The sequence below is a fragment of the Mustela erminea genome, chromosome 6, assembly GCF_009829155.1.
Source record: "Mustela erminea isolate mMusErm1 chromosome 6, mMusErm1.Pri, whole genome shotgun sequence".
Lineage (NCBI taxonomy): Eukaryota > Metazoa > Chordata > Mammalia > Carnivora > Mustelidae > Mustela > Mustela erminea.
This window is the reverse complement of record NC_045619.1, coordinates 68,336,011-68,352,838: the sequence shown is the minus strand read 5'-3', so window position 1 is coordinate 68,352,838 and position 16,828 is coordinate 68,336,011. Positions and strand designations below refer to the sequence as shown.

At 36.1% G+C, this 16,828-nt stretch overlaps 1 protein-coding gene across 11 annotated transcripts in view; it reads right to left on the bottom strand.

Moving 5' to 3' along the window:
- LMNTD1 (lamin tail domain containing 1) overlaps nucleotides 1-16,828 on the bottom strand; it is a 488,007-nt gene that overhangs the window by 370,715 nt on the left and 100,464 nt on the right. For all 11 annotated transcript variants that reach the window (XR_004286888.1, XR_004286887.1, XR_004286886.1 and 8 more), the window contains one exon: nucleotides 4,650-4,825. The gene's annotated coding sequence lies outside the window, so the exon portion shown is untranslated. The remainder of the gene's footprint in view (nucleotides 1-4,649; nucleotides 4,826-16,828) is intronic.

Sequence of the window (16,828 nt, the reverse complement as noted above, 5' to 3'; positions counted from 1 at the left end):
GTGCTCACTAGAATTGGTTCTAGGTTTCATTTTTTAACTGCTTCCCTTTTTGAGAAAAGTTATGAACTTTTTCCATCATACGCATTTACAAAGTTATAATTCACAAAGATTCTGGGAGGTTTTTTGTTCTGTTTTTCATTTTTTTCCTAACTTGGCACATCCTAGTCTTTTCCCTAAGGTCTGTATCTGTACTGCTATTTTCCAGTTTGTCTTGGCATCACTGCTTCATCATTTGGCCCCTGAGTCAACATAGTTTCACCACCATTATCTACACAGCACCACCTCCTCTGAATGGACTCACAAATGTCCTTCTCTGTTGCATGCCTTCGCTGGGTCTGCTTTCCCATGACGTTACCTGTTACCCATCTGTCTACTCCTAAAGAATGCCATGAGGGAGTGACAGCGCTTCAGACAGAGTCTTTTTTTTTTTTTTAAAGATTTTATTTATTTATTTGATAGAGAGAGATCACAAGTAGACGGAGAGGCAGGCAGAGAGAGAGAGAGAGGGAAGCAGGCTCCCTGCCGAACAGAGAGCCCGATGCGGGACTCGATCCCAGGACCCTGAGATCATGACCTGAGCCGAAGGCAGTGGCTTAACCCACTGAGCCACCCAGGCGCCCCATAGGGTCTTAAGAATCTTGACACTCATTTGAATTTAGTCACTGTGTATCACTGAATTCCTAACCTCCTTTCTTCAAGACTTTTTCCAAACTGAAAGTGAACCAAGTTAATCAGATTCATATTTTCTAAAGCTCACAAGCTTTCTCTCTAATTATGATTAATTTGGTCTTGACAGCATTTATAGTTAATCATTGGGTACCAGAATCTTTATATATTTTACTTTTACTTATGAGTCTTTATATATTTTACTTTTAATTATGGATATAATTAATTATATCCATTAAACATACTCATGTGTTAACAAGTGCTATTATCCCCATTTTATAGGTGTGGAAACCAAGAATCAGGAAATATAAGCAACTTCCCCATGAGCCTACAGTATGTGGCTGCATTTCCCACCAAGCAAGATGCCCAAAAGAGTCCTTTGGAGGACACAGCAATTGTTCTCAAGCGCATGTCTATATAAAAGTTATCTGACATGTTTATCAAAAGTGTATCCCATAGTCCATCACCCAAATTCCAGGCTCCAGCCTCCAGATTCTGCTTCAGTGGGTGGATCTAGGCTTTGCCTTTCAACAAACTCTCTGGGAGATTTTGATGCAGGCCATCTGCACAGCACACCCAGCTCAGGAGAGACCCAAACTGACCGCATTACCAGCTATGTCCCACATGAAGAGACCCAAACTGACCGCATTACCAGCTATGTCCATATGAAGCACCCCATTTCCTGCTTTTCTTCTCCTTAAAGCCATAAATTAACCAAGTGCTGAGATTTACTTTTATAACAAAACTTAGGCTGAATGGGGTTTTCCAGAATTCAGGTTTTGTTGGGAGAAAGAATTTTGTTGGGAGGCAGAAGTTGGGGTTTTCCAGAATTCAGGTTTTGTTGGGAGGCAGAGCCTGAGGATCAATAAAACTAGATTGTCTTTTTCCTTTACTGGCTTCTTGCCTGTCATTTGATAAAAAAACCATATTGTGTCTCATTCTTCTCAATGGAATGTGAAGATTCATGTCCGCTACTCACTGAAAAGACCTCTAAAGAGGAAAACGGACCATGGGAGGACCACGAAAAGCTCCAGGCAAAGAACACTGTGTGAGTCCTCAAGACTCAATTACTCTCTTATCTACGTGGGGCATACTGATTTTATTATGGCTTCGATTTATTGCACAAAACATGAGGGATGACATATTCAGTTGGCATCTGTGAGGCTGGCAGGTAGAGACTTTACAATGTGCAGGCTTTGTGTTCTTGGAAAAGTGGTTTTAAGTCCTTGCACCTCCTTTTCTTCATGTGAAATGGGAAGACGTACTATCAACTTCATGGGGTACTGAGTTGTCACTTCATGATTTGCATAAATAAGCTTTGATGCATTATTCAGCCCAAATATTTTCATTCTCAACAGCCTACCTTCAAGCTATTGTTAATATCAGTATATTCACTCTTATGTTCCTGTCTGTTTTATAGAAAACAAATATGACACTGGCCCTACTCTTAGGAAAGTTACTCTCAAGCAGATGAGACAATCTAATGTGAAACCTAAAACCAGAGATTTGGTAGGATTTTCACAAATGGGGGAAAAGGGAGGAAAGCCAGGAAAGTGTATATAATATGACCCTAGTTTTTAAAAACAATTTTAAAACAATTACCAATTCCTCTACAGTTTTGTATATATCCATTAAACATACCCACATAAAACATCTGTATACATATTTACATAACATGTAATTTACTAAATATAAAATATACATATATACATCATTAATATGAGATCTTTTGGAGAGAGAATAAAGAGAAGGAAGGAAACAAAAAAGAAATATAAGTAAATAATATGTTTTTAAAAATACATAGGCCCTATAGCTCAGGAGTTAGAGCACTGGTCTTGTAAAAATACATGGATGTCCCACGATAAAAAGAGCAAATGTAGTATGACCCCAGCTAAGTAAATGTGCATTTGTAACACAAACAGGGGCTAGTCCAAGGTAGTGAGACTTAAGAGATCTTTACTCTTCTTCTGTATGGTTAGACTATTTTTTATAATGTCATGTTATTTATAACCAGAAACATTATACAAAGGATAGACTGTGTCAAAATATTTATTATTGTACATGATGTATTGTTTTATTTTGTCTTTTCAAGTAGTCTCTAAAAGGTATGAATTATTTTGAAATGAGAAAAATTATATTCTTTGAAGAGGTATTCTCAGTAGTAACAAAATGCAGTGGAAGAAAGGCCACGGCTGCTTTAAGGACCCAAGTAAAGCACAGTGCACAATGAGCTGGTTTGCCAGAACAAACTCAGTCACTGAACTCTTCTTTTTCTTCTTTCTTTTCCTTCTGTAGATGTTTTGAATTATGTAAATCTCAGATTTGTTGAAAGAATCTATTTTTTTAATCTTTACAGAATGGTTTTACTTATGTTTTTCCAATTCATGTCCCATGTTCAGCACGTCCCAAGCTGAACTTGGGATTTCCTTTCTGCCTCAACTTACTTCTCTTCCTGTCTCCTTTTTTAAGAGGTATGCCCCCACCTTCAGCTGAGTCACCCTAACTGAATTTCTGGGATCTACCCTGGATTCCTCCCTCTGCACCCAGGGAGTCAATCATTTCTATACATACTACATCCATCAGCTTTCTCCTTATCACTTCTCTTCTCCATAGCCATTGTCCTCATTGGTCCTACCCAGATTGCAGCAGTTATCTTTAAATTGGTCCCCTTATGTCCACTTAGAAAATTTGATAAAGCAGGAGAATGTCTAAACTTGTTTAGACATGTTTTGCAAACAAATATGAGTTGCTTGCCTATCTTCTTTCCTTTAATGAACAGTGTCTCCCAAAACATGCTGTTTTGGGGACTGTCAATCACAATATTCCATGCCCCATGATATTATAAGCTAGACAGTGAGAGCTTCATCCCCAGAGGCTCAATAAGTGGTTCAGGGATGGCCTTATGATAAGCAGGGGTAGACATTCTGTCCCAGGACTCCTCTACTAGAAATAGAAGAAAAATTCTTTCTTGCTTTTTTGGCAAGTCCCAGATTAATTAAGCAAACTCTTCTGTTAGACTTACTTCCTTGCAACTTTCTAGCAGGCCATGTTCAAATAGTGTAGACATAGAGCAAGTCAATTCTTTTAGTTGTCCTGTAAATAGGGAAATATTTTCATCTGGCTTGGGAACTAACTCTAGTTCTAAAAAGGTAATCAAATTAGTGGTGATTTATGATGATTTCTACTTTATTATCAGTGTGGTAGTTCCAAAAATTAATTAATTCCAATTTCTAATTCCAACTAGGCTATAAATGTCTTTTTTTATTATCCCACATTAGGGGATTGTCATAGCAATTATCTATTTCTTGTCCTTTTTATTGATTAATATATGCATAAAGAGTACACACATTATATAGCTTAATAAGTTTTTACAATAGAATACAACTTTGCTACTACATATTTTTATGCACATAAATAAATTTTAAGATGTCTAAGGTTAGGACCATGCTTTCATTTTTCTCAGCACCTGGTTCAATTCCAGGCCTAATGATAATGACCACTATTGATGTCACTGTACTTCATCTGCCAGACATTTTATACTTGAGAGTCATCAGGTAAGACTATAGGAAGGCTACTGCAAGGCATTCATTTAACAATAATTCTGCCAGTATCTAACAATTATTAAATGCTTATGGATACTATTATTTTTTACAGTTTTACAGATTAGGAAACTGTGGTAGATGGAAATTTAAAAAGTGACCAAGATCAAATAGCTAGTAAATGGAAGAGTAAGACTCCAAGAAATAATTAAATTTCTAAAATATAATTTGAGCAATTGAGCCCTTCCACTGTGATAATAACCTTTTTCACTGAGATAAGAAAAACTTAAAAGTCTTTCTAAAGACCAAGATACAACACACTTTTCTTTAGTAAACACTAGCAATGATTCGGTCTTGGAGGAAGAAAGCAGTTGAATGAATTATAATAGCATTTAAATTCTGAAAAAAGACAAACAAGAGCACATGTTATAATTAGAGACTTACTTTTTTATTATAGGCATTTTCCATTTCTTCTTGGATCCAGATCCCTCTGCCACACTGGCTTCTTCTTCATATTATTGTTTGTTTGGAATCTCTGGAATCCTTGATTTAGGTTCTCTTCCTATGGTGTGGAGTGATGCCTCTGAGTGGGCAGCCTGTTGCTCAACTTGTGAAATGCCCTGTACATTTTATTATAAGAGAATAAATGAAAAGGTCAGATTGTCCTTGAGGCCATTGAGAAAATCCCAACCAAAAAACACAGCAAATCACATTTATTCAAATTGGTTAAGGTAAGAAATTCTTCCGATTCCTTAAGATATGTTAGAAATAGAGAATGTGGTCCAAGATGATAACATAAAAGGATGATAACGTAAAAAGATGATAACATAAAAAGACCCTGAACTTACTTAGTCCTATGAACACACCAAATCTACAAAGACATATGGATTAATTCCCACTTGATAACAAGAAAACTACCTGAACAGTTTCCTCTACAACAGGGATAAAAGGACTGGAGAGGGTTAGGGAGGAGGAGGTATAAGAGAGGAAAAAGTCTTACCAAAACCTGCACATGCCAGCACAAACCGGGGAGAGATCTCATAGACCAGAACCTCTCCCTGAAAAGTGAAGGGTTTATACCTGACACTGGGCACCCTAACCCTTGGAACCTGCACCAAAGAGGAGGCATGAAAAATGTCTGGATTTCAAAATCAATGGGGCTCACATCCAAGGAGTTGTGGGAATCTGAGATACTCCTTTTGAGGGGCTCCTGTGTAAACTCACTCATTCCAAGAATCAGGACAAAGGCAGAAGTTTGAGAGGGGACTGGATTATTTGTGAGGGTGAGTCAGCCGCTATTTTTAAAAGCATCTGCCAAAGGTGCATTAATTAGTTGGGATTTTCATTGGGGGCAAAGGCACTGGAGAGTGACATTTTTTGCACTCCCTCTCTGCCTTGCTAACGCAACACAGGCAGGCACTCATGGACATAACTTAATAAAGCCACAGATTTGCCTTGCCCCCAAGGAGCACATCCCAGTCCTCACTAAAGACATCAGCATGCTGTACTCCTAGAGCTCTTCTCTGGCATCACTAAAGCTCTAGGCAGACTGCACCCAACGCTCTCTCCTGGACTGAATAAAGCCACAGGCAACTACAGCATCACTGAAGCTGGTGGGGAGTACAATCCACACAGAGAAGGCCTCTTGGTTATCTGGCTCTGGTGGTCAAAGGGACTTGTGCTTCTGGACCCCAGGGTCTGTAACAATCAGAAAGACAATTCTTGGCAGCAGACAGCACACTGAAACAACACCCCCGGTCTGCACATGAAAAAGTCCCATTTAAATGTCCTGGAGTTTCAACCTGAGGGACAGGATTCAAATTTGCCACACATTTAAGGCTACAGAGCTGTTCTTAGGGAATATAGGTAAGAACATACCATCTGTGCACTCTCCCTTGACCTCACCAGAGCTCCCAGAAAGATGCTTAAACAGTTTTCTGAAGCCCCAGTTCTTGCAAATGTTTTTCAAGGAACACCTCTAGATCCTGTTTAAGGTTCAGCAGGATCTATGATTCTGTTCCCACAAGACTATATATATTTGCACACTTTAAAAGTTGTTTCCTGGGGCCCCTGTGTGGTTCAGTGGGATAAAGCCTCTGCCTTTAGCTCAGGTCATGATCCCAGCGTCCTGGGATTGAGCCCTGAGCCCCACATCAGTCTCTCTACTCAGCAGGGAGCCTGTTCCCTCCTCTCTCTCTCTCTATCTGCCTACTTGTGATCTCTGCCTACTTGTGATCAAATAAATAAATAAAATCTTAAATAAATAAATAAATGTTGTTTCCTGAGGATCTGGCTTCTAATCAGCCTGCATCTAGGTAATGACTGAAATAACTCCCTTTGGAACATTGTTGCACACCTTCAACAACTAATACCTATAAAGAACAAATTAGGCTACTGAGATAATCACAAAGGTTTGGCGGAAAACCAAGAGCCAGGGGAAGGTTAAAAGATAAGGTTCATCTACTACACAAGGACACTCCTTCCAGGAGGAGAGGTAGCTGTTTCACCTAATATATAGAAACAAACATAGAGAGTCAAGCAAAATGAAAAACTCAGAAATATGTTCCAAATGAAAGAGCAATAAACATTGGAAAAAGACTTTAATGAAACAGGGATAAATAGTCTACTTTATAAAGACTCTAAAGTAATGGTCAAAAAATGCTGACCAAATTCAAGAGAAGAAAGAATAAATATCATAAGAACTTCAACAAGAGATAGAAAAATGAGAAAGTACCAAACAGAAGTCAAAGAGCTGAAGAATGCAATAGCTGAACTAAAAAAAAAAAAAAATTCACTAGAGAGGTGTTCAACAGCAAGCAGATTAGGTGATGGAGAAAAAGGGATCAGTGACCTAGAAGACAGCACTGTGGAACTTACCCAAATAGAGCAACAGCAACAACAAAAAGGAATTCAAAAAGTGAAGATAATTTAAAAGGCCTATGAAACAATATTAAGCAGAATGACATTTGCATCACTGGGGTCTCAGGAGGAAAAAAGAGAAAGAAAGGGGAAGAAAACATACTTGACAATATAAAAGCTGAAAATTTCCCTTAGCTGGGGAAGGAAACAGACCTACAGGTCCAGGAAGCTCAGAGAATTCTAAAAAAGATACACCCAAAGAGATCCATACCAAGACACATTGTAATTAAAGTGTCTAAAGTTAAAGATAAAGAATCTTAAAAGGAACAAGAGAAGAACAGCCTGTTACATATGAGAAAACCCCCATAAGACTACCCACTGAGGGGCGCCTGGGTGATTCAGATGTTTCAGTGTCTGCCTTCTGCTCAGGTCATGATCTCCAGGTCCTGGGATGGAGCCCTACATCCGGCTCCTGACTGGATCACCAGGGAGCCTACTTCTCCCCCTCCCTCTGCCTCTCCCTCACACTGCTTGTGTGCTCTCTCTGTCTCTCTCAAAGAATAAATAAAATCTTTTGAATAAATAAATAAATAAGACTACCTGCTGAATTTTTAGCAGAAACTCTGCAGGCCAGAAGAGAGTGGCATCATATATTTAAAGTGCTGAAAAGAAAGAACTTCCAACCAAGAATACTATACCTGGCAAGGCTAGCATTCAAAACTGAAAGAAATATTAAAGATTTTCCAGGAAAGGAAGAGGTAAGGGAGTTCATCAACACTAAACCAGCCATATGAGAAATGTTAAAGGATCTTCTTTAAGCTAAAAAGAAACAGCACTAATAACAAGAAAATATAGAAAGTAATGATCACTTATAATGCTAGTATGAAGGTTAAAAAACAAAATAATAAAATCAATTGTAACTACAATAATCAGCTAAGGGATATACAAAATAAAAAATGTAAAATACGACATTGAAAACATAAAATCTGCAGGGATAGGCAGTAAAAAAGTAGACTTTATGTAAGAATGCTTAAGTTACCACCAACTTAAAATGGACTGTTCTATATGAAACTCACAATAATCACAAAGCAAAAACCTACAGTAGATACACAAAAGATAATGAGATAGGAATCTGAAATAACACTAAAATTCATAAAACCACAAAGAAAGCAAGAAAGAAAAGAAGAAAGGGACAGAGAGGAACTACAAAATCTCTAGAAAACAATGAACAAAATGGCAACAAGTACATACCTATTCAATAATTACTTAAAATATAAATGGACTAAATTCTCTAATCAAAGATATGGAGTTCTTGAATGGATAACAAAAACAAAAACAAGACAAAACAAAAACCCATTATAAAAACTCATTGGATCTGACTCACATCAGATCTAAAGACACATATACAATGAAAATGAAGGGATGGAAAAAGTTTCCATGCAACTGGAAATAAAAAGAAAGCCATACTTATATCAGACAAAATACTTTAAAACAAAGACTGTAATAAAAGACAAAGAAAGGCATTACTTAATGACAAAGGTGCAAATCCAATAAAAGAACACAACATTTGTAAATATTTACATACCAAACCTAGGAGCACCTAAATACTTAAACCAAATATTAATAGATCTAAAGGGAAAAATTAACAGCAATACAATGATAGTAGGGAATTATAATACCCCACTTATATTGAGGGATAAATCATCCAGACAATAATTAATAAGGAAATATCAGCCTTAAAAACATTAGATCATATGGACTTAAGAAAAAATGCAGATCATTCCATCCAAAAGCAGCAAAATACATATTCTTTGCAACTGCACATGAAGAGCTTTCTCCAGGATAGATGACATTTTAGACCACAAAACATATCTCAATAAACTTAAGAAGATTGAAATCTTTTCAAATATCTTTTTTGATCACATGGTATAAAACTAGAAATCAAGTACAATAAGAAAACTGAAAGATTCACAAGTATGTGAAGATTAAACAATGTGGTACTCAACAACCAATGGGTCAATGAAGAAATCAAAGGGGAAATTTAACAAATACTTTGAGATAAAAGAAAATGGAAATACAATAACCCAGAATCTATGGATACATCAAAAATAGTTCTATGAGGGAAGTTGGGACCAATACAGCCCTACATCAAGAAACAAGAAAAAGCTCAAATAAACAATCTAATTAGACAAAAAGAACAGGTAAAGTCCAAGGGTAGTAGAAGAAAGGATGTAATAAAGATTAGAGTAGAAATAAATGAAATAGAGAATTAAAAAACAACAGAAAAGATCAATAAATCTAAGAGCTGCTTCTTTTGAAAGGATGAACAAGATGGACAAATGTTTAGCTGGATTTCCCAAGACAAAAAGAGAGAAGTCTCAAATAAGTAAAATTAGAAATAAAAGAGAAGTTACAAAGATACTACAGAAATACAAAAGATCATAAGAGGCTTACCATGAATAATTATATGTCAACAACTGTACAACATAGAAAAAATGAATAAATTCCTAGAAATATATGCTTTTCTTAAAAAATAAATAAATTCCTAGAAATATATAACCCATGAGAGACTGTGGATTCTGAGAAACAAACTAAGGGTTTTGGAGGGAGGGGGTTCGAGGGTTGGGTGAGCTTGATGGTGGGTATTAAGGAGGGCATATATTGCATGGAGCACTGGATATGGTTCATAAACAATAAATCTTGTGACACTGAAAAATAAAATTAAATTTAAAAAAGAAGAAATAAAAATGAAGAAACAGTCTGGATGGACTGATTACTAGTAAGGCAATTGAATCAATAATAAAAGAAACCTCCCCAAAAACAAAAGTCCAGGACCAGACAGCTTCACTGGGTAATTCCAGCAAACTTCTAAAGAAAATTTAATACCTATCCTTCTCAATCTCTTCCTAAAATTTGGAAAGGAGGGAAAGCTTCCAAATTCACCTTACAAGGTCAGCTTTACCCTGATACCAAAACCAGACAAGGACACAACAAAAAAAGAAAATTACAGGCTAATATCTCTGATGAGTGTAGATGCAAACAAAAATCCTCAACAAAATATTAGCAAACTGAATTCAACAATGTATTAAAAGGATCACACATCATGATCAAGAGGGACTTATTCCACAATGCAAGCATGATTCAACATCTGCAAATCAATCACAACACATCACAATAACAACATGAAGGATAAAAATCATATCATTATCTTAATAGATGCAGAAAAAGCATCTGACAAAATTCAACACTCACTTATGATAAAAACTTCCAATGAAGTGAGGCTAGAGGGAATCTACCTCAACATAATAAAGGTGATATATGACAAACCCACAGCAAACATCATTCTTAACAGTGGGAAGCTGAAAGCTTTTTGTCTAAAATCAGAAACAAGACAAGGATGCCCACTTTCACCACTTTTATTCAACATCATATTGGAAGCTGTTCCCAGGGCAATTAGGTAAGAAAAAGAAATAAAAATCATCCAAATAGGAAAGAAAGAAGTAAAACTGTCACTATTTGCAGATGACATCATTCTGTATATACAAAACCCTAAGGATTCCACAAATAACAATTAGAACTAATAAATAAATTCCGTAAAGTTGCAGGACACAAAATTAGTAAATTAAAATTGGTTGTGTTGCTACATACTAATAATAGAAATTTATCAGGAAGAGAAACTTTAAAAACTATTCCATTTTGAATGGCATCAAAAGGAATACAATAATTAGGAAGAAATTTAACCAAGGAGGTGAAACACCTGTACACTGAAAACTATAAGACAATAATAAAAGAAATTAAAGATACAAATGCATGCAAGTATATTTTGTGCTAATAAATTGAAGAATTAATATTGTTAAGATGTTCATATTACCAAAGTAATCAACAAATTTAATGCAATCTCTATCAAAATTCCAATGGCATTTTTTCACAGTACTAAAACATATAATTCTAAAATTTGTATGGAACAAAAAAGACCCCAAATAGCCAAAGCAATCTGAGGAAGAAGAATAAAACCGGAGGTGTAGTGCTCCCAGATTTACAACTACACTAAAAAGCTATAATAATCAAAACAATATGGTATTGGCATTAAAACCAATGCATAGATCAATGGAATGGAAAAGAAAATTCAGGGAAAAAAACCACACATAAATAGTCAATGAATCTATGACAAAGGAGGCAAAAATATACAAAGGGGAAAGGGCAGTCTTTTCAATAAATGGTGTTGGGAATACTGGACAGCCACAAGCAAAAAATTGAAAGAGGACTCCTATTTTACACCATACACAAAATAAACTAAAAATGTATTAAAGACCTAAATGTAAAACCTGAAACCATAAAAGGAAAAAATATTTTCAAGTAAACTCTTTGACATTAATCTTAGGAATATATATATTTTTAAAATCTGGCTTCTTAGGCAAAGATAACAAAAGCAAACAAAACAAAAAACAAAAGGGACTACATCAAACTAAAAAGCTTCTTTCCGTATAATGAAGGAAACCATCAATAAAATAGAAAGGCAAAATTCTGAATGCAAGAAGATATTTGCAAATCATATATGAGGTAAGGAGCTAATATTCAAAATGCATAGAGAACTCAATAACAACAACAACAACAAAAAGTCTGATTTTTTAAATGGGCAAATAATCTGAAAAGACATTTTTCCAAAGACATCCACAGGTGGCCAATAGGTACATGAAAAGATGTTCAATATCACTAATAATCAGGGAAATGCCAATCAAAATCATAATGAGATATCACTTCAGACCCGTTAGAATGGCTATTATCAAAAATAAAAGAAATAACAAGTGTTGGGAATAAAGTGGAGAAAAGAGATCCTTTCTTCACTGCTGGTTGGAATGTAAATCGGTGCCACCACTATGGAAAACAGTACAAAATTTCCTCAAAAAAATTAAGAATAGAACTACCATATAATCAATACCACTTCTGGGTACTTATCCAGAGAAAATAAAAACACTAGATTTTATCAGCCAAAGCTGAATTTAAATACACAAATCTCATCTCCAGTATGGGTTATAGTATGTGACTCTCTCCAAAGGGCAAGGCTATGACATTTAATTCATAGACAATAATGAAAAAAATATTCTAAAGTGTTTTTCATCTGGGACAGACTCTTATTCCAGAACTGTTCTTGCTTAGTTATTTTCTCTAGTAAGAAACTGAAAAGCTGGTGGAAGTCCAAGATGGAATAGAAGTAGGAGACCTTAGTTTTGTCTGGTCCCTGGAGGTCAGCTAGACTGCTATCAAATCATTCTGAACAGCTGTGAACTCAACTGGAGAGCTAGGAAAAGAATAGCTGCAGCTTTACAAATAGAAAAGCGACCATTTTCTGCAAGAATGAAAAGATGGAAAAACTCAACTCAAAAAGGAGAATAAGAGGCAGTACTGACTGCCAGGGACCTAATCAGTATGGACATAAGTAAGATGTCATAACTAGAGCTCAGAATGATGATTACAAAGATACTAGTTGGGCTTGAGAAAAGCATAGAAGACACTAGAGAATCCCTTTTTGGAGAAATAAAAAAACTAAAATCTAACCAAGTCAAAATAAAAAAGGCTACTAATGAGATGCAATAAAAAATGAAGGCTCTAACTGCTAGGATAAATGAGACAAAAGAGAGAATCAGTGATACAGAAGACAAAATGATGAAGAATAAAGAAGCTGGGAAAAAGAGAGATAAACAACTACTGGATCACAAGGGGAGAATTCGAGAGATAACTGACACCATAAATCAAAACATTAGAATAGTTGGGATCCTAGAAGAGGAAAAAAGGGGCAGAAGGCAAAAGGTATATTGGAGCAAATTATAACCAAGAACTTCCTTAATTTAATTGGGGGGAGGAAACAGGAATTCAAGTCCAGGAGTCAGAGAGAATCCCCTCCAAAATCAATAAAAATTGATCGACACCCTGACATATAATGAATACTGCAGATGTCAGGGACAAAAAGTAAATCATAAAAGCAGGTCAGGACAAGAAGTGTGTAACCTGCAAAGGTGGAAATATTAGACTAGCAGCAGATCTACCCACAGAGACCTGGCAGGCCAGAAAGGGCAGCGTGATATAGTCAGGGTGCTAAAGGAGAAAAATATGCAGCCAAGAATACTTTATCCACCCAGGATGTTATTCAAAATACAAGGAAAAGTAAAAAGATTCCAGGACAAAGAGAAACTAAAAGAATTTGTGATCACTAAACCAACCCTGCAAGAAATATTAAAAGGCATCCTTTAAGGAAAGACAGCCCAAATGTAACATAGACAAAAGGACACAGAGACAATATACAGAAACAGTGACTTTACAGATAATACAATGGTACTAAATCCATCTCTTTCAACAGTTACTCGGAATGTAAATGGGCTAAATGCCCCAATCAAAAAACACAGAGTATCAGACTGGATTAAAAAACAAGACAAATTGATATGCTGACACCAAGAGACTCATTTTATACTCAAAGACACCTCCAGATTGAATGTGAGGGGGTGGAAAAACAATTTACCATGCTAATGGTCATCAAAAGAAAGCTGGGATGGCAATTCTTACATTAGACAACTTAGATTTTAAACCAAAGACTGTAATAAGAGATGAAGTAGGACATTGTATCATCATTAAAAGGTCTTTCCAGGGGCGCCTGGGTGGCTCAGTAGGTTAAGCAGCTGCCTTCAGCTCAGGTCATGATCCCAGCATCCTGGGATCGAGTCCCACATCAGGCTCCTTGCTCGGTGGGGAGCCTGCTTCTCCCTCTGCCTCTGCCTACCACTCTGTCTGCCTGTGCTCGCGCTCTCTCTAACAAATAGATAAATAAAAATCTTTAAAAAAAAAAAAAAAAAAAAAGGTCTTTCCAAAAAGAAGATCTAACAATTGTAAATATGTATGCCCCTAACATGGGAGCAGCCAATCATATAAACAAATTCATAGCACAATTAAAGAAACACATCAATAATAATACAATAATAGTAAGGGGATTTAACACCCACTCACTGAAATGAACAGATCATCTAAGCAGAGGATTAACCAGGAAACAAGGGCTTTGAATGACACACTGAAACAGATGGACTTCACAGATACATTCAGAGCATTCCATCCTAAAGCAACAGAATACACATTCTTCTTGAGTGAACATGGAAAACTGTACAGAATAGATCACATACTGTATTGCAAGTCAGGTCTCAACTAGTACCAAAGATTGGGATGATCCCCTGCATATCCTCAGACCACAACACTTAGAAATCTGAACTCACTCACAAGAGAAAATTTGGAAAGAATTCAAACATCTGGAGGTTAAAGACTGAATGAATGGGTCAACCAGGAAATTTAAAAATTAAACAAAAAAAAAAAAAACGTGGAAACAAATGAAAATGAAAACACAACTGTTCAAAATCTTTGGGATGCAGCAAAGGCAGCCATAAGAGAGAAATACATAGCAATACAAGCCTTCCTCAAGAAACAAGAAAGGTCTCGAATACACAACCTAACTTTACACTTAAAAGACCTGAAGAAAAAAAGCAAATAAAGCCTGAAACTGTCAGATGAAGAGAATTAATAAAGATTAGAGCAGAAATAAATAAAATAGAAACCAAAAGAAAAATAGAACAGATCAACGAAACTAAAATCTGGTTCTTTGGAAAAATTAAAAAGATCAGTAAGCCTCTTGCCAGACATATCAAAAAGAAAAGAAAAAGGACCCAAATTAATAAAATCATGAATGAAAGAGGAGAGATCATAATGAACATAAAAGAAATACAAACAATTATAAGAACATAGTATAAGCAACTATATGCCAACAAATTAGGCAATCTGGAAATAATGGATGCATTCCTAGAGACATATAAACTATCAAAAATTAACCTGGAAGAAAGAGAAAACCTGAACAGACCTATAATCAGCAAGGAAATTGAATCAGTAATCAAAAATCTTCCAACAAACAATAGTCCAGTGCCAGGTGGCTTCCCTGGGGAATTCTTTCAAACATTTAAAGAAGAATTAATACCTATTCTTCTGAAGCTGTTTTAAAAAATGGAAGAAGAACTTCTAAAGTCTTTCAATGAGGCCAGAGTTACCTTGATCCCAAAAATCAAAGACCCCACCAAAAAGGATAATTACAGACCAATGTCCCTGATGAACATGAATGCAAAAATCTCACAAAATACTAGCCAATAGGATCCAACAATACATTAAAAGGATTATTCACCATGACCAAGTAGGATTTATTCCAGGGCTGCAAGGGCACTTCAATATGCACAAATCAATCAAAGCGATACAATACATTAATAAAAGAAAGGACAAGAACCATATGATACTATCAATAGATGCAGTTCTCTGCATCTATAATAGATGCAGCATCTGTTAAAGTACAGCATCTTTTCTTGATCAAAACTCTTCGAAGTATAGGGATAGAAGGTACATACCTCGATGCCATAAAAGCCATCTATGAAAAACCCAGTGAATATCATTCTCAGTGGGGAAAAACTGAGAGCTTTCCCCTAAGGTTAGGAACACAGCAGGGATGTCTACTAAAACCATGGCTATTCAACATAATACGAGAAGTCCTAGCCTCAGCAATCGGACAACAAAGAGAAATCCATCAAAATCCTAGAGGAAAACACAGGCAGTAACCTCCATGATCTCAGGTGCAGCAAATTCTTGCTAGACATGTCTCAAAGGCAAGGGAAATAAAGGCAAAAAGGAAGTATTGGGACTTCATCAAGATAAAAAAGCTTTTGCACAGCAAAGGAAATAGTGGACAAAACTAAGAGACAACTGACAGAATGGGAGAAGGTATTTGCAAATGCCTTATCAGGTAAAGGGCTAGTATCTAAAACCTATAAAGAACTTATCAAACTCAACACCCAAAAAACAAATAATCAGTTAAGAAATGGGCAGAAGACATGAACAGACATTTATCCAAAGAAGACATCCAAATGGCCAACAGACATTTGCTCAACATCACTCAGCATCAGGGAAATACAAATCAAAACCACAATGACAGGGAAGCCTGGGTGGCTCAGTAGGTTAAGGCCTCTGCCTTCCGCTCAGGTCATGATCCCAGGGTCCTGGGATTGAGCCCCGCATTGGGATCTCTGTTCAGCAGGGAGCCTGCTTCCCTTCCTCTCTCTCTCTGCCCGCCTGCCTACTTGTAATCTCTGCCTGTCAAATAAATAAATAAAATCTTAAAAAACAACAACAACAACACAATGAGATACCACCTCGCACCAGTCAGTATGTATTTCTAGGTGGTAAATCTATGTTCTGATTCTTATTTTATTGTAAATATTTCTGCTAAAAAAATAAACAGTAGGCATTAGTGATTTGATTACTGCCTTTCTTTGGTTGTTTTTATTTAATATATCTAAGATGAAAAGAGAAAATTTGGTGTGACAAATATATATTCTATTTTGATGTCCATGCCATGAAATGTTCAAAAGAATACAGTGGAATTAATATATGTTGATTCTGAACTAGAAGAGACCACACATGAAGGTTGTACACATTGGATCTGTAGTCAAGAGGAGATTAGATAGATTAAAAGCATGAGTTTGAAGTTCCCTTATAATTAAATATAATGAATTGTTGTAACTTTAAAAACAAAAGTAAATCTAAGCAATTTAATAAATCAATTTTTTAAGAAAGTTTCATTTTTTCATTGAGTAAAAAGCTATTTTAATTGTAAAAGACTGTGATTCACAATCCATGTTAGGGAGAAAGACTGTCCTAACCTTTAGGAATTATGTCTTGCTCTTTCTTTCCCC